Genomic DNA, 27,100 nt, shown 5'->3' on the forward strand with positions numbered 1-27,100 from the left:
CATTTTTAAAAACAAAAAAATCATGTTTTAGTGTCTCCATAGTCTGAGAGACATAGTTTTTTCAGTTTTTGGCGATTATCTTAGGTAGGGTCTCATTTTTTGCGGGATGAGATGACGGTTTGATTGGCACTATTTTTATGACTTTTTTATCGCTTGCTATTACACTTTTTGTGATGTAAGATGACAAAAAATGGCTTTTTTTGCACTGTACCTGTACGCCCTGTGTCCTAAAGAGGTTAAGCATATCAGCTTCAGCACGGCCTGTTGCCGCTTCCCCACTGCAGTGCTTACATTGATTCCAGCTACCGACTGATGACTGACTGGTCCTGCTCGTGGATAATTTGGAGGTTTAAGTGGAGGAGGAGAAGTGGGGGTTGGAGCCATTAACGTAGGTGCTGGAGGAAACGCTGATCGACGTAGGGCCTGCAATCCTTGGTGTCGTTAGCACCTGTGCCATCCCAGGGTATGACTCACTCCTGGCCTCCACAACATTCATACAGTGTGCCGTCAGTGAAATGTAGCATCCCTGGCCGAATGCACTTGTCCATGTGTCCATGGATAAGTGGACCTTCCCAGTAACTGCGTTGGTCAGTGCACATGTGATGTTAGGGTACACATGTTGTTGTAAGGTGGGCACGGCACACCTTGAAAAATAGTGGCAACTGGGGACTGCATAAAGCGGGACCGCGGCCGACATCAGGCTGCGGAAGGCCTCAGTGTCCACAAGCCTAAATGGCAACATTTCCAGGGCCAGTAATTTGGAAAGCTGCACATTTAGTGCTATGGCCTGTGGGTGGTGGGTGGCTGGCTGGGTATTTGCGCTTGAGTTCAAATGCCTGGGGTAAGGACATTTGTACGCTGCGCTGGGACACTAAAGTGGATGTGGTCACTGATGGTGCTTGCGAAGGTCCAGGTGCAGGGCGGGAGGCATCCGGGCCTGCGTCTTGGTCAGGGGATTGGCCAGCAAGTAACACCGTGGAAGAGGAGGCAGTGGTGTGACCCGCAGACACAGATTGTGGAACCAGGTGTTCGGCCCACCTATTACGGTGCTTTGATGCCATGTAGCGGATTATGCTGCTGGTGGTGAGGTTGCTAGTTATTACGCCCCTGCTAATTTTTGTATGGCACAGGTTGCAAATTACAATTCTTTTGTCGTCTGCACTTTCGTCAAAAAAGCGCCAGACTGTGGAACACCTACCCCTTGGCAAGGGGGATTTCTGCAAGGGGGTGCTCCGTGGAACAGTTGCGGGCCTGTTTGGTGTGGCCCGCTTTCTCCCTTTTGCCACTCCACTGCCTCTTCCAGCCTGTTGCGTTGCTGCAGATCCCCCTCTGTACTGCTGTCCTCGCTCGGCTTTCCACCTTCCCAGGTTGGGTCAGTGACTTCATCGTCCACCACCTCCTCTTCCATTTCCTCACTCTGCTCCTCTTCCTGACTTGTTGACCTAACCACAACCTCAGTGATTGACAACTGTGTCTCATCCTCTCCCTCAACCTCTTGAGACAGTAATTGCTGTTGCCTTATTGGCAACTGTGTCTCATCATCATCCACCTCATTAAACAGTATTTGCCGTTCCCCTCCGTCATCTTCTTGTGATTGTGGATGCTCAAGAGTTTGGGAATCAGGGCACAAGGAAGCATTATCTGCTGCAATGCAACCGACCACCTGGTAGCACCGATCTGACCTTAAGAGTAGTGATGGATAAATATCAGCTGGGACGATTCTCAAACGTGATCAAATGTTCGTGAACCGCAAGTTCGCGGCGGGCCCCATTCATTTTAATGGCAGGCGAACCTAAAAAACCTTCAGGTCATATTTGCAGCCACCAAATACTTACTAGAAGTGCACAAATCGTCCCACAACATGGACAGTAACATACCAGATGTATTATGAGAATTTGCGATCTCCATTCATTATGTTTTCATTGTGAAATATGTAATTTCCGCGCATGTGCAAAATAGGCACAGCCTACTACAGCAACTGGTTTCCACAAACCCGAAGTTGGATGCGATCAGAAAAGATGGTTGGCAGCAATTTTCGCGACGTTGAGGAAGAACTCCATTACTGTAAGTAATTTGACATTAAAGCAGTGTATTTGATTACATTTCACATGCATGTTATAACAATCGCTGTATATGCAGATAATGTTTTTAAAAAATCTGCCATTGTGAAAATCCCTAAATGATGCAGGTTTTTTTTCCCCAGTACACACAACTTCTTATTTTAAAAGGTCTCAGTAGATATTAGTGATTGTGCACTAATTATTGTTGTAACATCACAGCACTATGTCTGTAGCATGCATGTATGGACAGCAGTGAAATATCTCTCACATGTACATTGCACATCCATTTTCCTGCCGCACACTATATACCACACACACACACACACACAGTTTATAGATTATAGTTTGTGTCCTGTTAGTCAGGACTCAGGAGAAGCTTTATTTATCAGACCGCCAGTATTTGTTGGTTCATTTGTCCAGGGTGCACCACGTGGAGGCGAACCAGCTTTACACCCCATACCGTACCGTCCCTTCACTAGACAGGTACATCTCTGCTCAGCTGGACAATATCCGATTGCTCACTCAGACCCCACACACATACAATCACAATGCTATCCGATCTTCTTACCGTAACAGTGAATCTAATATTTCCCCTTCAAAGACTTAAAGGGGTTGAACGGGTTCAGAGCTGAACCCGGACATAACTCAATTTTCACCCAGGCAGCCACCCTGACCAGAGAAGTTCATGCTCCGATGCTCTCCTTTGCCCTGAGCTAAATCGCACAGGAAAAAAGCATTTTTAGGTTCCGGTGACATATTGGGATCTCCATGGGACTGCCAGGAAGCCCGGTGATGTCACCGGCACTGATGTGCGGGCTTTAGCGCTGCCCTAGCTAGTAAAATGGCTAGGGCAGCGCTAAAGCCCGCCCATCAGAGCCGGTGGCGTCACCGAACACACTGCCGGGCGGACGTTTCCACCCAGCAGTGTGTTATGATAAAGAAAAGAGCCCATGCCCTACGCTATCTAGTGCAGGCCAAGGGAGCAAATCGGAGCATGAGATGCTCCGATGCCAACATCAGGGGGCTGCCTGGGTGGAAATAAGGGTATGTCCGGGTTCAGCTCTGAACCTGGACAACCCCTTTAAATACTTTTTGCTATTTTGCTGAGGACATTATTTTCAATACTAGAGTTGAGCGGACACTTGGATGTTCGGGTTCGACGGGTTTGGCCGAACTTCACAAAAAAGTTCGAGTTCGGGACCCGAACTTGACCCCGAACCCCATTGAAGTCAATGGGGACCTGAACTTTTGAGCACTAAAATGGCTGTAAAAATGTCATGGAAAGGGCTAAAGGGCATCAAAATGTGGTTAAGAGCATGGCAAGTGTTCTGCAAACAAATGTGGATAGGGAAATTACTTTAAATAACATAAAAAACATTAAAAAAATAATTATAATCTTGATCTAGGAGGACGAGGTCCATATGGAGTAGGAGGTTGAGGAGGCGGTGGATGTGGTGGTGTAGGTGGAAGTGAAGGAGGAGGAGGTAGCCTACACTGCTTTTTGGTTTTAAATTTATTTTTTTAAATTGGGGTACACCCCAAAATATTGGGAAATATAACCTGTGATAACCCCCCGTCGTGCTAAACACACGTTCAAACAATACACTGGCTGCAGGGCAGGCCAGCACCTCCAAGGAGAAAAGGGCAAGCTCAGGCCATGTGCCCAATTTGGAGACCCAGAAGTTGCACGGGCTGATCCCTTTCAGTCAGTTCGTGTAGGCGTGTGCATACTTACTGCCCCACCATGTCGCACGTCCCCGTGATGTTCACGATCCAATTTGATATCTGCTCTATCAACTTTCGATGTCCTTTTATGCGCCTACCATGGTGATCACGGGTGGCGGGGAATCGGGGTTCCAGGCCGGAGAGGGAGCGTGAGAAAGAGAGACCACATCCAAGGGAGGATTCATTTTTTTCCAATTTCAAATTATAGAGCGGAAATATGGGACAAAGTATTAAAGCGTAAAAGTGGGACAACTTTTTAAAGTTTAAGCATTGAAGGAAAGGATGTGTCACGCATCAATTAATAAAGAATTTCTTAAATTTTATTTCCTGTCAACTATGCAGAGCATGGGTTTCTATCCGGCAAAATTTGAAAAACGTCACCTGACAATGTAATTGACAATTTTTTTATTTTATTTATGTTCCTGTCCCCTATGTAGAGGTGCCCCAGTGACATCCACCATCCATTTGGATATCTTCTCTATCAATTTTCGATGTTCTTTTCTGAGCCTACCATGTTGATCATGGTTATCGGCGAATCAGGGTTCCACACAGGAGAGGAAGCGTGAGAAAGAGACCAAATTTAAGGGAGATAAAGTTATAAATATTTTTTTGCATCAAGCGGAAATATGGGAAAAGTTATTGAGGTGCAAATGTGGGACAAATGAGAAAAGCGCAAATGTGGGACAAAAGAGTAAAGCGGAAATGTGGGACACATTATTGAAGCGCAAATGTGGTACAACTTGTTAAAGTTTAAGCATTGAATGAAAGGAGGTGGTGCGCATCAATTTAAGAAGAATTTCTGAAATTTTATTCCCTGTCACCTATGCAGAGCAGGGGTTTATTCACATCTAAAATTGTAAAATGTCAACCCAAGAATGTAACAGAAAAATTACAGAAATGTATTAACCTGTCTACTTGGTAGAGCAGGGGTCTATGACAGAAAAAAATTGTTTATTGTCACCCGAAAATGTAAAAGAAAAATTATTGAAATTTATTAAGCTGTCAACTAGGTAGAGGAGGGGTATATTACACACAAAAATTAGTGAATTTCACCCAAAAATGTAACTGACAAATTTTTAATTTTATTTTTACCTGTCTACTCTGTATAGCAGTGGTACATCACACCCAAAAATTGTTTGAATTTCAACTGAAAATGTAACTGACAATTTTTTTTATATTTTGTTTTAACCGGTCTAATAGTTATTGCAGTGGTACATCACACCCAAAAATTGGTAAATTTCACCAGTATATGTAACTGACAGAGTAGTGAAATGACATTAAAAAAAATATACGTCCAAATAGAAAAGAAAAAAAATTGATTTATGAGGTGGAGTTCCATATGGAGTAGGAGTTTGAGGAGGTGGTAGACGTAGCGGTGTAGGTGGAAGAGGCGATGGAGGAGGACGAGGTAGCCAACACTGGTTTTTGGTTTTAATAATTATTATTTTTTTAATTAGGGTACACTCGAAAAGAGTGTGAAATATCCAAAATACAAGAATGAGCAATTGTGCTGCAGTATAACAATGGCTGGTTAAGGCAGGTATACATGTCTATTCTGCACAAGGTACGGATAAGTCCTGTGGGATCCATGCCTGGTTCATTTTAATGAACGTGAGCTTGTCCACATTGGTTGTGGACAGGCGGCTGCGCTTGTCTGTGATGACGCCCCCTGCCCTGCTTAACACACGTTCAGATAATACACTGGCTGCAGGGCAGGCCAGCACCTCCAAGACGTAAAGGGCAAGCTCAGGCCATGTGCCCAATTTGGAGACCCAGAAGTTGAAGGGCGCAGACCAGTCATTCAGTACGTGTAGGCGTGTGCACACATACTGCTCCACCATGTTGGTGAAATGCTGCCTCCTGCTAAGACGTTCCATATCAGCTGGTGGTGCTGGTTGTTGTGGCGTGCTGACAAAGCTTTTCCACATTTCGGCCATGCTAACCCTGCCTTCTGAGGTGCTGGCGGTGCCCTAGCTGCGTTGGCAATCTCTTCCTCGTCCTCTGCCTTCGCCTTGTGTTTCCACTGGCGAAGGCAGATGGGAATGCCACTAGCAGCGCTGACAGGCAAGCAGCAGCAGGGTGAGAATGCCAAAAGTGCGCACAGATGGCCCGCACTTTATGCAGCAGCTCTGACATATCGGGGTAATTTTTAAAGAATCTCTGCACCACCAAATTCAGCACATGCGCCAGGCAAGGGATGTGCGTCAAACCGGCTAGCCCCAGAGCTGCTACGAGAATTCACCCATTATCGCACACCACCAGGCCGGGCTTGAGGCTCACTGGCACCCCACCAGTAGGGGGGTACTTCCTCTTCCTCTCCAGTGTTTCTGAGATGGAGAGCTGAACGCTTCCGTGGGACATTGTGGAGATGCTTCATGACAGAGGTGGTGGTGTTGCTGGAAGATCCTCTGTTTGCGGGGTGGCAGGTGGCACTGTCACTCCAGAGGTGGATGAAGAGGCCGAGACTGCAGCAGAAGAGGAAGCAGGTGGAGCCAGAGACCTTTCTTGGTTTTTGAGGTGTCTACTCCACTGCAGCTCGTGCTTAGCACTTAAATGCCTGGTCATGCAGGTTGTGCTCAGGTTGAGAACGTTTATGCCACGCTTCAGGCTCTGATTGCACAGCGTGCAAACCACTCGTGTCTTGTCGTCAGCACATTGTCTGAAGAACTGCCACGCCAGGGAACTCCTTGGAGCTTTGGTGTGCTCGGTCCCTTGCTGCAGGTGGGCAGTAGGAGGCGTACTGTATAGAGGACGTCCGCACCGCTTTTGCACCCTGCTCCCTCTTCTGCTGGGCTGGTGGCTCTGTGCGACCACCGCCTCTTCCTCCGAACTACATAGGTCACTCGCATGAACTTGATTCCATGTGGGGTCGAGGCCCTCATCTTCCACCCAGTCTTCACCCCTGCCCTCCTTGTCGATCTTCACACTTTCGAAAGCCCCAGCAGTTGGCATCTGTGTTTCGTCATCATCCGAGACGTGCTGCGATGGTCCTCCCATGTACTCATCTTGAAAGATAAGTGGTTGGGCATCGGTGCACTCAATCTCTTCCACTTCTGGGGCAGGGCTAGGTGGATGGCCCTAAGAAACCCTGCTAACAGAGTCACCAAAAAGCAGAAGAGACTGCTGCATGACTTGGGGGCTCAGACTGCTTGGCTGATTTGCAAGGGGTGAGGTGAAAGACTGATAGACATGGGCTGCAGGTGCCAACTCTGATCTTTCAGCAGGAGACTGGGTAGGAGACAATGTGAAGGAACTGGAGGCACGGTCAGCAACCCAATCTACTAGATTTTTTTTTACTAACAGAATATCAAAGCTGTATATAACATTTGAATTTCACACGTCCAGATGCAGCTAGGGATGTAAAATAGTGTATTTTGCACAAAAAGTGTGTTTTGAAAATCCCAGAAAACTAATCCTGCAAATGCACCAGATGTTGTATATTGCCAAAAAAGGGTGTGTTTTTTTTTACAACCAGATTATAAGTGCAGTTTTCCAAGATTGGATTTTAATGTCACAAAAGCTCAGATGCAGTGCTGGTGCACTAAGCTTGCTTAAAATGGCCTCCTCCGCCGCCCACCTAACAGACGTTTAAAAGTTATATTTTTTCGGTCACTGGGCTCAGGGCAGGGTAAAAAGATTGTGCCCTGCACCCACACAACTAAATGTCTGTCCATCGCTGAGTTAGATTCACGTTCTAAACCAAAGATTCTCTCCTAGTCTCTCCCTGAAATCCCCAGCAGCATCCTCTCCCTACACTAGTAAGAGCAGAGTGACGTGCAGCGCTACGTGACTCCAGCTTATATAGAGCCTGGGTCATTAGTAGGCATGGCTGTGATGGCTTCTAAGGGCACGGAGTTAAACGCTTGTTGATTGGCTGCTCTGCAGCCTTTCAAAAAGCGCAGAGAAATCGCCGAACACCGAACCCAAACTTTTACTGAAATGTTCTGGTCCGGGGTCCAAAAATCCTAAAGTTCGGTACGAACCCGAACTGTAAAGCTCAACTCTATATGGCATAGTAAGAGGCATGGTGAATGTGGCTGCAGCTGCTGCTGGTGGATCACTGCAGACCAAGTGGGTGCTATCTTTGCTGTTAGACATGGCTTTTGATACCCTGTACCAGACTAGAGGGCTCAATGTAAGCTAGATTGCCATTTAAGTGTGCGTTGCTATGGGCAACTGCGGCAGAATTGGTGTGTGGCTCCTTTAAAAGTTGTTGCAACTGCGCAATTTGGGGAAATATAATGCTCTGTTTATATAGCAAGGTTATTTTCACCAGCAATACTCACTCAGACTTCTGGATATTGCTTCTTAGGATCCAGGGATGCTGGAACTGTAGTTTCCTTTTTCCAAAATGGCCACAGCTTCCACTTCCTGTAGGGTTGCAGTCGATTTATTTGTCCTCCTGGGAACTTGTACTGAGCACGTTAGTTCCATCTGCTGCAAGAATGGTTCCTCTGTGGAGGTGGGCTTTTTGGTTCCCTCCCCTCTCAACACAGGAAGCCCAAATCCAAGATGGCTGATTAACCCCTGTTTTGCCACAGTGCTGCAACTGACGCAGATTCACACTCTCCAGCAGTAAGTAGATGCTATAAACTCTCTTGTAGGGGGGTTTACAGATAGAGGGGGCCTTCCAGACGCAAAAGTAGATCGTGGTTTGTGACGCCAATTGCAACGGACGGCCTCCCCCCTGCTATCCTGACAAGCTTAATTAGTGTCTTTGCTTTCTTCGTGATGCTGTGCTTCACTCTTTGGTCGTGCTTATGTTCAGCCAATGGATGTGGTAGAATCCGGTGAGCTCCAACATGAAGTCCCTACCAGCACACACTACCACTCTAACTGGTCCTCACCCTTCCTGCAGGCAATAGGACTAGCCCACTTCTCTCCAGAGGGGAGTTAGAATGGAAATGTTAGCTCCAATCTATCTAAGTATAGCTCTGCCGGGTTTGCTGAAACCTGCTGGTGAACCAGGCACATTACATGAACAGTTGCATAACATTAGAAATGCACAGTGTGGAGGACCTGGAATAAATGCATAAGATGACATGTGGTTAGACCAATAAAGACAGTAGCAAGGTGCAGAAGTTGTAACACCACGTGGTTAATAATCACTGATAAGACTGCCCACTTAACTACTGAGCTCAGAAAGAACAGAGATTTTAATGATTTTTTTTTCAGTTTTAGTGAATCACTCACCATAAAACTATATATCAATCTGCTCAGCTCCTCCTGCTCTATCACAGGCTTCCTGCAGATTACACTGCATGTCATGGTGACAGGCCCTCTTTAACCACTTTAACCCCGCTAGCTAAAACCCCCTTAATGACCAGGCCACTTTTTACACTTCTGCACTACACTACTTTCACCGTTTATTGCTCGGTCATGCAACTTACCACCCAAATGAATTTTACCTCCTTTTCTTCTCACTAATAGAGCTTTCATTTGGTGGTATTTTATTGCTGTTGACATTTTTACTTTTTTTGTTATTAATCGAAATTTAACGATTTTTTTGCAAAAAAATGACATTTTTCACTTTCAGCTGTAACATTTTGCCAAAAAAACGACATCCATATATAAATTTTTCGCAAAATTTATTGTTCTACATGTCTTTGATAAAAAAAAAAATTTTGGGCAAAAAAAAATGGTTTGGGTAAAAGTTATAGCGTTTACAAACTAAGGTACAAAAATGTGAATTTCCGCTTTTTGAAGCAGCTCTGACTTTCTGAGCACCTGTCATGTTTCCTGAGGTTCTACAATGCCCAGACAGTAGAAAAAACCCACAAATGACCCCATTTCGGAAAGTAGACACCCTAAGGTATTTGCTGATGGGCATAGTGAGTTCATAGAACTTTTTATTTTTTGTTACAAGTTAGCGGAAAATTATGATTTTTTCTTTTTTTCTTACAAAGTCTCATATTCCACTAACTTGCGACAAAAAATAAAAATTCTAGGAACTCGCCATGCCCCTCACGGAATACCTTGGGGTGTCTTCTTTCCAAAATGGGGTCACTTGTGGCGTAGTTATACTGCTCTGGCAATTTAGGGGCCCATATGTGTGAGAAGTACTTTGCAATCAAAATGTGTAAAAAATGGCCTGCGAAATCCGAAAGGTGCACTTTGGAATATGTGCCCCTTTGCCCACCTAGGCTGCAATAAAGTGTCACACATCTGGTATCGCCGTACTCAGGAGAAGTTGGGGAATGTGTTTTGGGGTGTCATTTTACATATACCCATGCTGGGTGAGAGAAATATCTTGGCAAAAGACAACTTTTCCAATTTTTTTATACAAAGTTGGCATTTGACCAAGATATTTATCTCACCCAGCATGGGTATATCTAAAATGCCACCCCAAAACACATTCCCCAACTTCTCCCGAGTACGGCGATACCAGATGTGTCACACTTTTTTGCAGCCTAGATGCGCAAAGCGGCCCAAATTCCTTTTAGGAGGGCATTTTTAGACATTTGGATCCCAGACTTCTTCTCACGCTTTTGGGCCCCTAACATGCCAGGGCAGTATAAATACCCCACATGTGACCCCATTTTGGAAAGAAGACACCCCAAGGTATTCCGTGAGGGGCATGGCGAGTTCCTAGAATTTTTTATTTTTTGGCACAAGTTAGCGGAAATTGATTTTTTTTGTATTTTCTCACAAAGTCTCCCTTTCCGCTAACTTGGGACAAAAATTTCAATCTTTCATGGACTCAATATGCCCCTCACGGACTACCTTGGGGTGTCTTCTTTCCGAAATGGGGTCACATGTGGGGTATTTATACTGCCCTGGCATTTTAGAGGCCCTAAAGCGTGAGAAGAAGTCTGGAATATAAATGTCTAAAACATTTAACGCATTTGGATTCCGTGAGGGGTATGGTGAGTTCATGTGAGATTTTATTTTTTGACACAAGTTAGTGGAAAATGAGACTTAGTAAGAAAAAACAAAAACAAAACAAAAAATTTCCGCTAACTTGTGCCAAACAAAATGTCTGAATGGAGCCTTACAGGAGGTGATCAATGACAGGGGGGTGATCACCCCCCTGTCATTGATCACCCCCCTGTAAGGCTCCATTCAGACGTCCGTATGATTTTTTTACGGATCTACGGATACATGGATCGGATCCGCAAAACACATGCGGACGTCTGAATGGAGCCTTACAGGGGGGTGATCAATGACAGAGGGGTGATCACCCATATAGACTCCCTGATCACCTCCGTCATTGATCACCCCCCTGTAAGGCTCCATTCAGACATCCGTATGATTTTTTACGGATCCACGGATACATGGATCGGATCCGCAAAACACATGCGGACGTCTGAATGGAGCCTTACAGGGGGGTGATCAATGACGGAGGTGATCAGGGAGTCTATATGGGTGATCACCCCTCTGTCATTGATCACCCCCCTGTAAGGCTCCATTCAGACGTCCGCATGTGTTTTGCGGATCCGATCTATGTATCAGTGGATCCGTAAAAATCATACGGACGTCTGAATGGAGCCTTACAGGGGGGTGATCAATGACAGGGGGGTGATCAATAACAGGGGGGTGATCAGGGAGTCTATATGGGGTGATCAGGGGTGATCAGTGGTTCATAAGGGGTTAATAAGTGACAGGGGGGGGGGTGTAGTGTAGTGTAGTGTTTTGTGGTACTTTACACAGCTACCTGTGTCCTCTGGTGGTCGATCCAAACAAAAGGGACCACCAGAGGACCAGGTATATTAGACGCTGTTATCAAAACAGCGTCTAATATACCTGTTAGGGGTTAAAAAAATCACATCTCCAGCCTGCAGCGAGCGATCGCCGCTGGCAGGCTGGAGATCCACTCGCTTACCTTCCGTTGCTGTGAGCGCGCGCGCCTGTGTGCGCGCGTTCACAGGAAATCTCGGCCCTCGCGAGATGACGCGTATATGCGTCACTCTGCGCAGGGCTGCCGCCTCCGGACCGCACATCTGCGTTAGGCGGTCCGGAGGCGGTTAAGAATGGTGTATCCTCATGATGTTTACTACAAGAAGTGGAATGATAACATATCTCCTTTGCAATTAGGCTGGGCCCATCATTTTCGCTCTGTCCCTGACCTGTGTTTTCATACAAATAACATGAATTGCTATTATTTTTCATTTGCTGCACAGATAATACTTTTCCCTCCCACAAGAGCTTTTAGGAGGAATCGGTAAACATTCCTCTGGTAGAGGTTAGAAAGTCAAAGTACTATATTATTTCCACAGTTCATACAAAGGGGCAGTATTGTAGCTTGTACTAATTCATAGCTTTTATCTAACAAGACAAAAGGCTTTACTGAAAACATCAGGTGGTCTCATTGTATTCTCTCTAAATATATATCAATAGCGTAGAAAACAGCTTTATAGTAAATTCTTCATAGCAACCATTATTAATATCTCTACATGTGTGAGTTTTCTTGTCACAGTCTCACAGTAGTATTAGGGTACAGCCACAGAGTCAGGTTTCCTAAAGCAGTTTTGGAATCCAAAATCAGGACTGGATAATAAAAGGGAGAACATATAAAAGGCAGATATGACTTCTCCTCTTTCTTTAACCCCTTCAGGACTCACCTTCCTGACCTGGCTATTTTTGCAAATCTGACGTCACTTTATATGGTAATAATTTTGGAATGCTTTGACGTATTCAAGATTCTGAGATTGTTTTCTTGTGACACCTTATTTTATGTTACTGGTAAATTTCAGTTATGTTTTATTTTTATGTATATAAAAAAAAACTAAAATGTATGGAACATTTGGAAAACTTTGCACTTTTCTCAATTTGAATTTCTTAGCTTTTAAGGGCTCATGCACACGACTAAGTATTTTGCTGTCTGCAAAGAACGGATGCGCAAAAAATATGGATGACGTCCGTGTGCATTCCGTATTTTGCAGAACGGAACAGCTGGCCCCTAATAGAACAGTACTATCCTTGTCTGTAATACAGTCAATAATAGGATATGTTCTATTTTTTTGCGGAACGGAAATACAGACATGCAGAAACGGAATGCACACAGAATAACTTCATTAAAATGAATGGTTCCGCATATGGTCCACAAAAAAACCGGAACGGACACGGAAAGAAAATAAGAAAATACGTTTATGTGCATGAGCCCTAAGACAGATGGTTATTATTTAGCATTCACTTTATCACTTTATGCTGCGACATAAATATTTTTTTTTTGTTTTTTTTGTTTTATACAATAAAAATATTTTTGAAAAGAAAAAAATATGCTCTATTCGTGTTACCATTTTTAGAAAGCCATATTTTTAAAAATTTTCTTGCACTGGTCTTCAATGGAGACTTTTTTTGTGGGATGAGGATGTTTTCATTGGTACTATTTTGGGGTACATAGTACTTTTTAACTAAACTATAGAAATTGATGGCTCACTCTGTAGGTTATGGAGAATTACATTTATTTGTTATTATTATGCTGGGTGTCTATACCAGTCTGATGCCTACATAAGTACAAAAATACCAAGGAAAAAAAAGATTTTATGTACTCCAAAATGGTACCAAACTGTCATGTCATCTCAGAAAAAATGAGACCCTACATAAGACAAATTGCCAGAAAAATAAAAAAAATTATGTCTCCCAGAAAATGACAACACAAAAACAAGATATTTTTCTTGTCAAAAATGATTTTTTAAAACTTAACAAAAATAATAGACATATTAGGTATCGCCGCGTCCGTAACAACTGCTGTATGAAAATATCACATGATCTACCCTGTCAGGTGAACGCTGTAAAAATAAAAAAAATTAAAACTGTGCCAGAACAGTAGCCTCTCCATACAAAATGTGTAATATCGAGTGATCAAAAAGTCATATGTACACCAAAATGGTTCCAATGAAAACCTCACCTCATCCTGCAAAAAGGAAGTCCCACATGAAGAGAATGACTCAAAAAAAAAAAAAAAACGGTGCCCGTAAACCAATCTATCAAAATCTGTGTTGCATAAGCCATATGGTGCTCCTTTCCTTCTGAGTCCTGCCATGTGCTTCTATAGCAGTTTACCACGACATATGGGATGTTGCCATATTCATGAGAAAATGGGTAACATTTATGGGGTGCTTTTTCTCCTGTTATCCCTTGTGAAAAGTAAACATTTGGGTCCAAAGCAACATTTTATTGGAAGAAATTAAACTTTTCATAGCCAAGTGTTTCTAAAATCTGTAAAATGCTTATGAGGTCAAAGTGCTCAGTACACCCCTTAATAAATTCTTTGAGGGGTGTAATTTCCAAAATGGGATACAAAAGAAAGATATGCAGCACTCCAAGCCTCTTAGTGGGATAAATCCATATTCAATGTTCAAGTCACCTGGTATGCATCCAGGGCAATGCAGTACACGCGGTGAGGGGTCCTGGCTCGGGATCCTAGTAGAAACAGCAATGTAGAGAAATCCACAGCACTCATCCAATTCAGTCAATGGTATTTTATTTAGTAGTTAGGCAGCATACATAGCGACATTTCGACCCTCAGGTCTTTATCATTGCTTGATAAAAACGTGAGGGTCGAAATGTCGCTATGTATGCTGCCTAACTACTAAATAAAACACTATTGACTGAATTGGATGAGTGCTGCGGATTTCTCTTCATTGCTGTTTTCAAATATGGGTCACTTTTGAGGTTTTCCACAGTAGGGGTATGTTAGGGTCTCTTCAAATACAAAATGGTGCCCAAAAACTATTCTAGCAAAATCTGCCTCCAAAAACCATATGGCGCTCCTTTTCTTTTGACCACTGCCATGTGCTACTACAGTAGTTTACTACCACATATGGGGTTTTTCTCTAAATTTCTGAATCAGAATAATGCACATTTAGCTGTTAACCCTTGCAGTGTTGCAAGAAAAAAAATCATTAACATGAAAATCCTGCAAAAAAAATAAAATATGACATTTTGAAATTTCACCTCCATTTTTACTTTCATTCTTGTGGAACACCTCAGGGGTTAAAGTTTGTAACATTCGTTTTTAATAATTTGAGAGGTGTAGTTTCTAAAGTGGGGTGATTTATGGGTGGTTTCCATTATGTAAGCTTCTAAAAATCCCTTTATAACTGAATTGGTGCTTAACCCGTTAAGGACTCAGCCCTATTTCACCTTAAGGACTTGGCCATTTTTTGCAATACTGACCAGTGTCACTTTAAGTGGTGATAACTTTAAAACGCTTTGACTTATCCAGGACATTCTGAGATTGTTTTTTCATCACATATTGTACTTCATGACACTGGTAAAATGAAGTAAATTTTTTTTATTTTTTTTGCATAAAAAGATACCTAATTTACCCAAAATTTTGAAAAATTTGCAAATTTCAAAGTTTCAGTTTCTCTACTTCTGTAATACATAGTAATACCCCCAAAATTTGTGATGACTTTACATTCCCCATATGTCTACTTCATGTTTGAATTATTTTGGGAATGATATTTTATTTTTTGGGGATGTTATAAGGTTTAGAACTTTAGAAGCAAATATTGAAATTTTTCAGAAATTTACAAAAACCCAATTTTTAGGGACCACTACAGCTCTGAAGTCACTTTGCAAGGCTTACATAATACAAACCACCCAAAAATGACCCCATTCTATAAACTACACCCCTCAAGGTATTTAAAACTGATTTTACAAACTTCGTTAACCCTTTAGGTGTTGCACAAGAGTTATTGGCAAATGGGGATGAAATTTGATAATTTCATTTTTTTTGCCTAATTTTCCATTTTAGCCCATTTGTTCCACTAACAAAGCAAGGGTTAACAGCCAAACAAGACTGTATGTTTATTGCCCTGACTCTGCCGTTTACAGAAACACCACATATGTGGCCGTAAACTACTGTACAGCCACCCAGCGGGGCGTAGAGTGTAAGGTGCGCCGTTTGGTTTTTGGAAGGCAGATTTTGCTGGACTGGTTTATTTACACCATGTCCCATTTGAAGCCCCCTGATGCACCCCTAGAGTAGAAACTCCCTAAAAGTGACCCCATCTAAGAAACTACACCCCTCAAGGTATTCAAAACAGATTTTACAAACTTTGTTAACCCTTTAGGTGTTGCACAAGATTTAATGGAAAATAGAGATACAATTTCAAAATTTCACTTTTTTGGCAGATTTTCCATTTTAATATTTTTTTTCAAGTAACAAAGCAAGGGTTAACAGCCAAACAAAACTCAATATTTATGGCCCTGATTCTGTAGTTTACAGAAACACCTCATATGTGGTTGTAAACCGCTGTACGGGCACACGGCAGGGCGCAGAAGGAAAGGAATGCCATGCGGTGTTTGGAAGGCAGATTTTGCTGGACTGGTTTTTTTGACACCATGTCCCATTTGAAGCCCCCCTGATGCACCCCTAGAGTAGAAACTCCAAAAAAGTGACCCCATTTTAGAAACTATGGGATAGGGTGGCAGTTTTGTTGGTACTAGTTTAGGGTACATATGATTTTTGGTTGCTCTATATTACACTTTTTGTGCGGCAAGATAACAAGAAATAGCTGTTTTGGCACCGTTTTTATTTTTGTTTTAGTGTTTCCATAGTCTAAGAGCCATAGTTTTTTCAGTTTTTGGGCGATTATATTGAGTAGGGTCTCATTTTTTGCGGGATGAGATGACGGTTTGATTGGCACTATTTTGGCGTACATGCAACTTTTTGGATCACTTTTATTACCTTTTTTGGGAAGTAAGGTGGGCAAAATTTCTATTTTCTCATAGTTTTTATTTTTTTATTTTTATGGCGTTCACCGTGCGGGGAAAGTAACATGACCGTTTTATAGATCAGGTCGTTACGGACGCAGCGATACCAAACCTGTGTAGGGAATTGTATTTTTTTCATTTTTGAATCAGTGATAAATTGTGTTTTTTTATTTTTACTTTTTTTTCACTTTGTTTTTTACCCAGACCCACTTGGTTCTTGAAGATCCAGTGGGTCTGATGTCTGTATAATACAGTACAGTACAATATATATTGTACTGTACTGTATTTTACTTACACTTTGTCTAAACAGATCTAGGCCTTTAGCATAGATCTGTTCAGCACCATGGACAGCAGGACGCCTGAGAAGGCGTCCTGTTGCCATGGGAACCTTCCCGGTCTGCGAAGTTGTGGCCACAACTTCGCAGACGGGGAAGGGTAAGGACTGGGGCTCCCTCTGTCACCCCATCCTGTCGGGGGGCTGCAAAGGCACAGCAGCCCCCCGATGGGAGAGGGAGCCGCATCTTACTGCTAACTCTTTCCATACAGTGGTCTGTATGGACCGCTGTATGGAAAGGATTAAACGGCTGACATCCATTCACAAATGTCAGCAGTTTAAACCAGGGTGTCAGCAATGTGCTGACACCCTGGTATAACCACTGTACACCAACGATTATTCGGCGGGAGGCACCGCCCGCACCGCCCGCAACACCCCCCCTGCACCTCCCACCGGGCTAAAATCATTCAGAGGTGCAGGGGGTTAAAAAATGGTTTTGGAAATGTTCTTGAAAATTTTAAAAAATCTAAGCCTTCTAACATCCTAAACAAATATCTTGGCCATCGTGCTGCAGCTCAGTTTCAGGGTATTGGCAATCTTGTTATAGCCTAGGCCATCTTTAAGTAGAGCAACAATTCTTTTTTTCATATCCTCAGATAGTTCTGTGCCATGAGGTGCCATGTTGAGCTTCCATTGACCAGTATGAGAGAGTGTGAGAGCGATAACACCAAATTTAACACACCTGCTCCCCATTCACACCTGAGACCTAGTAACACTAACGAGTTACATGACACCGGGGAGGGAAAATGGACGATTAGGCACAATTTGGCCATGTATTTTGATTTGTACATGAAATATCTGAATCGTAAGGCACTGTGTCATATGGTGGCGCATTAAAGATTATTACTATTATTATTAAGATAATTATTAATACATTAAATGTAGCGTTGGGCAAGCATGCTCGGCCAAACACCAGTTCGGCTCGAGCATCACTATGCTTGGCACATCGCGTGTGCTCAAGTCAGTGTATTTAAATCTAATTTAGCCTCTATTTCTGAAAAGTTTCTGGTGGAATACAAACTCACAACCTTTTACATTACAGCATATTAACCTCTACACTATAGAGCTGCATGGCCAGTTAATTAAAAAAATATTTATATATTGGACTTCTGCTGTATAAGAATACTTACTAGTAGTAAGTATTACTAAACAGCAGAAGTCTCATATATATATTTTTTTTTTGTAACTGGCCATGCAGCTCTATAGTGTAGTAGTTACTATTCTAGGCTGTAATGTGGAAGGTTGTGAGTTTGAATCCCGTCAGAAATAGAGGCTAAATTTAATTTAAACATATATAAAAGTTTTTAGCCATAATATATTTACATATAATATTTTATATTTAGAATATATAATATATGTAAATATATTATGGCCAAAACATCAGTAGTAGTTTGCCACATATTATGAATTCATATATATCAGAAGTATGATTATATATATATATATATATATATATATATATATATATATGCAGGTCCTTCTAAAAAAATTAGCATATTGTGATAAAGTTCATTATTTTCTGTAATGTACTGATAAACATTAGACTTTCATATATTTTAGATTCATTACACACCAACTGAAGTAGTTCAAGCCTTTTATTGTTTTAATATTGATGATTTTGGCATACAGCTCATGAAAACCCCAAATTCCTATCTAAAAAAATTAGCATATTTCATCCGACCAATAAAAGAAAAGTGTTTTTAATACAAAAAAGTCAACCTTCAAATAATTATGTTCAGTTATGCACTCAATACTTGGTCGGGAATCCTTTTGCAGAAATGACTGCTTCAATGCGGCGTGGCATGGAGGCAATCAGCCTGTGGCACTTCTGAGGTGTTATGGAGGCCCAGGATGCTTCGATAGCGGCCTTAAGCTCATCCAGAGTGTTGGGTCTTGCGTCTCTCAACTTTCTCTTCCCAATATCCCACAGATTCTCTATGGGGTTCAGGTCAGGAGAGTTGGCAGGCCAATTGAGCACAGTAATACCATGGTCAGTAAACCATTTACCAGTGGTTTTGGCACTGTGAGCAGGTGCCAGGTCGTGCTGAAAAATGAAATCTTCATTTCCATAAAGCTTTTCAGCAGATGGAAGCATGAAGTGCTCCTAAATCTCCTGATAGCTAGCTGCATTAACCCTGCCCTTGATAAAACACAGTGGACCAACACCAGATGCTGACATGGCACCCCAGACCATCACTGACTGTGGGTACCTGACACTGGACTTCAGGCATTTTGGCATTTCCCTCTCCCCAGTCTACCTCCAGACTCTGGCACCTTGATTTCCGAATGACATGCAAAATTTGCTTTCATCCGAAAAAAATACTTTGGACCACTGAGCATCAGTCCAGTGCTGCTTCTCTGTAGCCCAGGTCAGGCGCTTCTGCCGCTGTTTCTGGTTCAAAAGTGGCTTGACCTGGGGAATGCGGCACCTGTAGCCCATTTCCTGCACACGCCTGTACACGGTGGGTCTGGATGATTCTACTCCAGACTCAGTCCACTGCTTCCGCAGGTCCCCCAAGGTCTGGAATCGGTCCTTCTCCACAATCTTCCTCAGGGCCTAGTCACCTCTTCTCGTTGTGCAGCGTTTTCTGCCACACTTTTTCCTTCCCACAGACTTCCCACTGAGGTGCCTTGATACAGCACTCTGGGAACAGCCTATTCGTTCAGAAATTTATTTCTGTGTCTTACCCTCTTGCTTGAGGGTGTCAATGATGGCCTTCTGGACAGCAGTCAGGTCGGCAGTCTTACCCATGATTGCGGTTTTGAGTAATGAACCAGGCTGGGAGTTTTTAAAAGCCTCAGGAATCTTTTGCAGGTGTTTAGAGTTAATTAGTTGATTCAGATGATTAGGTTAATAGCTCGTTTAGAGAACCTTTTCATGATATGCTAATTTTTTGAGATAGGAATTTTGGGTTTTCATGAGCTGTATGCCAAAATCATCAATATTAAAACAATAAAAGGCTTGAACTACTTCAGTTGGTGTGTAATGAATCTAAAATATATGAAAGTCTAATGTTTATCAGTACATTACAGAAAATAATGAACTTTATCACAATATGCTAATTTTTTTAGAAGGACCTGTATATATATAGAAATGACGAAAAATGGGCAGCACTCTGGTCTTGTGGTGAAATTTCAGTGATGTTTATTCACACCCCAAAGCAATGCAGAATTTCAGCTCTCTCAATGGAGCCTTTGTCAAGCTTGACAAAGGCTCCATTGAGAGAGCTGAAATGCTGCATTGCTTTGGGGTGTGAATAAACATCACTGAAATTTCACCACAAGACCAGAGTGCTGCCCATTTTTCGTCATTTCTTTTTTTTTTTTTTTTTTTTATTATATTTATTTATCATTTTCTTCTTCTCATTAAAACATGACATAATTAGCCATTACAAAGATACATATATATACCGTCATAAATTACAAACGGGTTTCTTAGCAGTACAGTTATACACCATTATAAACTACAAAGACATGTCCCAATAGTTTGTCCCCTTCATTTTAACTTTTAGAAAACCTCATATAGCTTCCCCCCCCCCCTCCCATCCCCAAACCCCCCCCCCCCCCCTCACCTCTTCCCTCCCCTCCACCCTTTTTGGTTGTCTTGGGAGTATCCAAAAGGCCTTTCCTTTCAGTAACCTCTCTTCAGAAACCTTGTAGTTCCCCCCCCCTTTTTTTTTTTTTTACCTATTTGTTCATTGGCTTCATCTGCCTGGCTTTCTAGTAACTTGTCACGAGAAGATGGAGAGATAGAGCGTGAATTTGTGGAATACTACGCGGGCCTCTACTCCTAGGAGGGGGGGGCCTGAAGAAATTAGAATCTTCATGGAGGGAGTTCAGATTCCCAGACTCTCGGACGAGGAGAGGGACTGGTTGAACGGCCCTATTGAAGTTGAGGAACTACGGGACACATTGAAAACTATTCAGGGGAATACCAGTCCTGGGCTGGATGGCCTACTCTTTGAGATATATAGAAGGTATGGAGAGGTCATTCTCCCAGTGTTAGTACAGGTCTTAAATGAATCAATGGATAGTGGCGAGCTCCCGCCCTCTCTCTCCGAGGCTGTAATAAGTTTGATAGTTAAAAAGGGGAAGGACGAGAGAAAGGTGGAGTCGTATCGCCCCATCTCTCTCCTCAACACCGACTTTAAAATATGTGCTAAGTTGCTGGCAAACCGCCTAAAAAAAGTTATTGAGAAATTAATACACCCAGATCAGACCGGTTTTGTACCCAAACGTCAGGTGAGGACAAATATTAGACGGACATTGTTGAATATGCAGATGGTTGGTGAGGGTGTCCACTCCATCCTGTCTTTGGACGCTGAAAAAGCGTTTGACAGGGTGGAGTGGGCATACCTCTGGAGGACTATGCATGAGTTTAATTTGGGGGAGAAATTTATTAAATGGGTACAGCTTTTATATAACAACTCGAAAGTTAGGGTTAGGATCAATGGAGTAATATCAGAGGCAATACCCCTGCAGAGGGGAACCCGTCAGGGGTGCCCACTCTCCCCACTATTGTTCGCTATATTTGTTGAGCCATTAGCTTGTAAGATCCGAGCAGATGGAAAAATAAGGGGATTTGGGGGAGACGGTGCACTGGATAAGATATGCCTATACGCTGACGATATTCTGTTTTTTGTGGATGGAGGAATACCAATGGTACAGCATCTGATGGAGGTAGTTAACCAGTTTGGCCATGTCTCCGGCTTTAAGGTGAACTGGACGAAGTCGGTGCTGCTTCCAATTGGTCAGGAAATTGGGCCGGAGGAAATTAACATTAAAGTCTTGAAACCTACGGAATCGTTTGAATACCTGGGAATAAAAGTTAGTTCAAGGATACAGGAGTATTTGGAGTACAGGAGTAATGAAAAAAGGAAATTAAAACAAGGAATAACTAAATTAAAAATAAAGGACGGAAGGTATGTAGAAGAGAATAAAGGGCTAGCCGACTGCCTTAATGAATACTTCTGTTCAGTTTTTACAAAAGAAAAAGAAGGAGAAGGACCTCCACTAGAAAGGATGACTATTAAATCGTTTGATGCATGTGTCTTTACAGAGGAAGATGTTCTAAGTTTGCTGTCTAAAGTGAAGACAAATAAGTCACAGGGGCCTGATGAGATACACCCAAAATTATTAAAAGAGCTTAGTGGTGAGCTGGCAAAACCGTTAACAGATTTATTTAACCAATCATTAGTAACAGGAGTCGTCCCGGAAGATTGGAAATTGGCAAATGTCGTGCCCATTCACAAGAAAGGTAGTAAGGAGGAATCGAGCAACTATAGACCAGTGAGTCTGACATCAATAGTAGGCAAATTAATGGAAACCCTATTAAAGGATAGGATTGTGGAACATCTAAAATCCCATGGATTGCAAGATGAAAAACAGCATGGGTTTACTTCAGGGAGATCATGTCAAACAAATCTTATAGATTTTTTTGACTGGGTGACTAAAATAATAGACGGTGGAGGTGCAGTAGACATCGCATATCTAGATTTTAGTAAGGCTTTTGACACTGTCCCACATAGAAGACTTATCAATAAACTGCAGTCTTTGAGCATGGACTCCCATATTGTTGAGTGGATTAGGCAGTGGCTGAGTGACAGACAACAGAGGGTTGTAGTCAATGGAGAACATTCAAAACAAGGTCATGTTACCAGTGGGATTCCACAGGGATCTGTACTGGGACCAATTTTGTTTAATATCTTCATAAGTGATATTGCAAAAGGCCTCGATGGTAAGGTTTGTCTTTTTGCTGATGACACAAAGATATGTAACAGGGTTGATGTTCCTGGAGGGAAACGCCAAATGGAAAAGGATTTAGGAAAACTAGAAGAATGGTCAGAACTCTGGCAACTGAAATTTAATGTGGATAAGTGCAAGATAATGCACCTGGGGCGTAAAAACCCAAGGGCAGAATATAGAATATTTGACACAGTCCTGACCTCAGTATCTGAGGAAAGGGATTTAGGAGTAATTATTTCAGAAGACTTAAAGATGGGAAGACAATGTAATAAAGCAGCACGAAATGCCAGCAGAATGCTTGGATGTATAGGGAGAGGTATAAGCAGTAGAAAGAGTGAAGTGCTTATGCCGCTGTACAGAACACTGGTGAGACCTCACTTGGAGTATTGTGCGCAGTACTGGAGGCCATATCTCCAGAAGGATATAGATACTCTAGAGAGAGTTCAGAGAAGAGCTACTAAACTGGTCCATGGATTGCAGGATAAAACTTACCAGGAAAGGTTAAAAGACCTTAATATGTATAGCTTGGAAGAAAGAAGAGACCGAGGGGATATGATAGAAACGTTTAAATACATAAAGGGAATCAACTCGGTAAAGGAGGAGAGCATATTTAAAAGAAGAAAAACTACCACAAGAGGACACAGTTTTAAATTAGAGGGGCAAAGGTTTAAAAGTAATATAAGGAAGTATTACTTTACTGAGAGAGTAGTGGATGCATGGAATAGCCTTCCTGCAGAAGTGGTAGCGGCAAATACAGTGAAGGAGTTTAAGCATGCATGGGATAGGCATAAGGCTATCCTTCATATAAGATAGGGCCAGGGACTATTCATAGGATTCAGATATATTGGGCAGACTAGATGGGCCAAATGGTTCTTATCTGCCGACACATTCTATGTATTTAGAACTCAATATTGAACCTCTATTAAAAAGGGTTAGGGAAAAAATAAGTGTCTGGCAAAAGCTGCTGATCCGACAAGCGGACCGAATAGCAATAATAAAGATGGTTCTATTGCCACAGATTTTGTATGTTATCTCCTCGTGCCCAATTTGGATAGGGGACCACTTTTTCAATGCATTAGAAGGTGCGATGAACGACCTTATCTGGGGAAGAAAAAGGGTCAGGCTGAAACAAAAATACCTATGGTTGGGTGAGGAAGACGGAGGTCTGTCCATCCCATGTTTTAGGGGCTATTACTTTGCATCTCAGCTCCAGTGGTTAATGATGGAAGACGATACACTGCGTCGCTTCCTGGAAGGGGAGTTGGGAGCGCTCCGATACAACATTATTAGTACATTGGAAGCAGGAATTATAAAAATTAAGGGGAGGCAATGCCCAATTAATAAGATGGTACACTTAGTTTGGGTTAATATAAAAAAATTATTAGGAATAAAGCACACATTAAAGGTTTCACCCATTTGGGGAAATATTAACTTAAAAGAATTTTTGAACTTTGAGGATTATCTGTTTTGGGAAAAAAAGGGTATTAGATTTGTGCCTCAAATAGCAGTGGAAGGAAAGTTGAAGACACCAGAGGAAATGGGTTTAAGTATAGATAAAGATTATCTCACATGGTTTACATGGTTTAGATATAGTAGACTGAAACACGCTTTTGATAAAACGAAGAATAAAGAATACTTTATTATAAAGCACTCAGAATTTGTTGATTTTTGCTATCAGGGAATAGGGAGTAAAGTCTCAATCTCACAGATTTATAAAAGGATAAAGAAGGGTTTGGGAGGGGTGATTAGATTCAATAGTGAAAAGAAATGGGCACAAGAGGTGGCACCCTTAATCTTGGACTGGAGAAATATATATAAAAATGTTAAAAGGAGTACAATCTCCAGTGGTTTCCGATTGACGCAGTTCTTTATCCTTCACCGGACCTATGTCACCCCAAGGGTCATGAGTAAGATGTATAAAACTGGAGATGCAAAATGTTGGAAGTGTGGAGAGGAGAGGGCCGATTTTGTCCATTTGATCTGGTTCTGCCCGACTGTACAGGGGTACTGGTCTCAAGTTTTCCAGCACCTCGAGAGAGAGAAAAGGAAATCGGCTCCTTTTGAGATTAGTATAGCAGTCCTGGGAGACACTAGAAGAATTGGGGGGGACAGAGAAAGTGAAAGAAAATGGGAAAAAGGTCTGATGTTGGCACGTGTTGTCTAGGCCTGAGGATGGGGAGCGGACAGCCCGCCAAACGTGGCGGACTGGAAAAATTTATGTGAACGGGTGACAAGTTACGAGAAAGCCAGGCAGATGAAGCCAATTTTTCGTCATTTCTACTGCTCCTAGTCCAGGAACATTTGTGGATTTGCACCTGGAATACCCACAGAGTGCTGCTGACCTCTTTTGCATATATATATATATATATATATATATATAATTTTAGTATTTTTTTTTTTTACAATTATTAAAAAAAATATAAAATAAATATTTATTTAGCCTCTATTTCTGAGAGGATTCAAACTCACAACCTTCTACGTTACAGCCCAGAATGTTAACCACTACACTATAGAGCTGCATGGCCAGTTACATATATATATATATATATATATATATATATATACTTTTTTTTTAACATTCTGGGCTGTAATGTAGAAGGTTGTGAGTTTGAATCTCGCCAGAAACTTTTCAGAAATAGAGGCTAAATTAGATTTAAATACACTGGGTGCCCCCAAGCACTGACTCCATATATGGACATAGCTATATATGGAATCAGAGCAGGGACTCCTAACCCGAACTAGAGCCCCGACACCCTCCCCTCTTCAGAGCAGGGGGTGCCTGGTTTAATGCTCGGGTTCTCCCATTAACTTCCATTGTGCTTGGGTGCTCTACACCCGAGCATTGGGAAGTGTTCTACTCGAGCATATGAGCACTTTGGTGCTCGACCAACACTAATTAAATGCACAAAGTTTTTTTTGGGCTACTGAAGAAGGGGATAGGAGCCCCAAACCACGTTTAGCCTATTAATCACTATTTCTACATAATTATCATATGCTGTATTTTTTATATTTTGTCCCAACTACCTTTTTTTGTACAACACAAGAAAAGCACCTAAGGATGCTTAAATGTAAGCATATATATTTAACATCAAGTGGCTGATTTTGCTTTAATAATACCTTCAACACCCTGTGGCACTAGGATTCCCAGCTCGCCAGCACAGATATATAGCACCCAAGTGCGAACAATCACAAGCAAGTTTAGCACTACAAGAGAAAATGGCTCCGGAGCCTTGCAAGCATTTAGGGAGTCATTTATCAAACTGGTGTAAAGTAGAACTGACTTAGTTGTCCATAGCAACCAATCAGATTCAACCTTTCATTTTGGACAGCTCCTTTGGAAAAAAAAGGAGGAATCTGATTGATTGGTTGCTATGGGCAACTAAGCCAGTTCCATTTTACACCAGTTTGATAAATGACCCCATTAGTGAACAAGTGCATTGTCTTTACCCCAACAGAGCTTTGTTGAGACACAGAGATCGCCGCCATTAGACTGCGACCACGCTGAAACATTGGAAGAAGTGAGTAAGACTGGTTCCATCAATAATAATACTTATTTCCAACTCACTGTGGTATTGCAATCTTGGAAAAGCAATAATATCCACTATTGGAGGAGTGAAGCGATCTGTTGCAGTCGTTCACAACCTATTATAATAGAACTTTCTTATATTATATTCTACATTTTATTATTGGGACATATTTTATGGACTGTATTCTATGGAACAATCTAGAGGACAGAGTTAACTATTTCAGGACAGCAACATATTTTTGCTACATATTATTGTGAGTATAAGTTTTATTTATAAGGCCCACAGCACCTTCTTTGTGGACTGGATCTCCAATATATTGGAGCTACAGGTCCTTCTAAAAAAATTAGCATATTGTAATAAAGTTCATTATTTTCTGTAATGTACTGATAAACATTAGACTTTCATATATTTTAGATTCATTACACACCAACTGAAGTAGTTCAAGCCTTTTATTGTTTAAATATTGATGATTTTGGCATACAGCTCATGAAAACCCAAAATTCCTATCTAAAAAAATTAGCATATCATGAAAAGGTTCTCTAAACGAGCTATTAACCTAATCATCTGAATCAACTAATTAACTCTAAACACCTGCAAAAGATTCCTGAGGCTTTTAAAAACTCCCAGCCTAGTTCATTACTCAAAACCGCAATCATGGGTAAGACTGCCGACCTGACTGCTGTCCAGAAGGCCATCATTGATACCCTCAAGCAAGAGGGTAAGACACAGAAAGAAATTTCTGAACGAATAGGCTGTTCCCAGAGTGCTGTATCAAGGCACCTCGGTGGGAAGTCTGTGGGAAGGAAAAAGTGTGGCAGAAAACGCTGCACAACAAGAAGAGGTGACCGGACCCTGAGGAAGATTGTGGAGAAGGACCGATTCCAGACCTTGGGGGACCTGCGGAAGCAGTGGACTGAGTCTGGAGTAGAAGCATCCAGAGCCACCGTGTACAGGCGTGTGCAGGAAATGGGCTACAGGTGCCGCATTCCCCAGGTCAAGCCACTTTTGAACCAGAAACCGCGGCAGAAGCGCCTGACCTGGGC

The sequence above is a fragment of the Bufo gargarizans genome, chromosome 1 (assembly GCF_014858855.1).
Source record: "Bufo gargarizans isolate SCDJY-AF-19 chromosome 1, ASM1485885v1, whole genome shotgun sequence".
Taxonomy (NCBI): domain Eukaryota; kingdom Metazoa; phylum Chordata; class Amphibia; order Anura; family Bufonidae; genus Bufo; species Bufo gargarizans.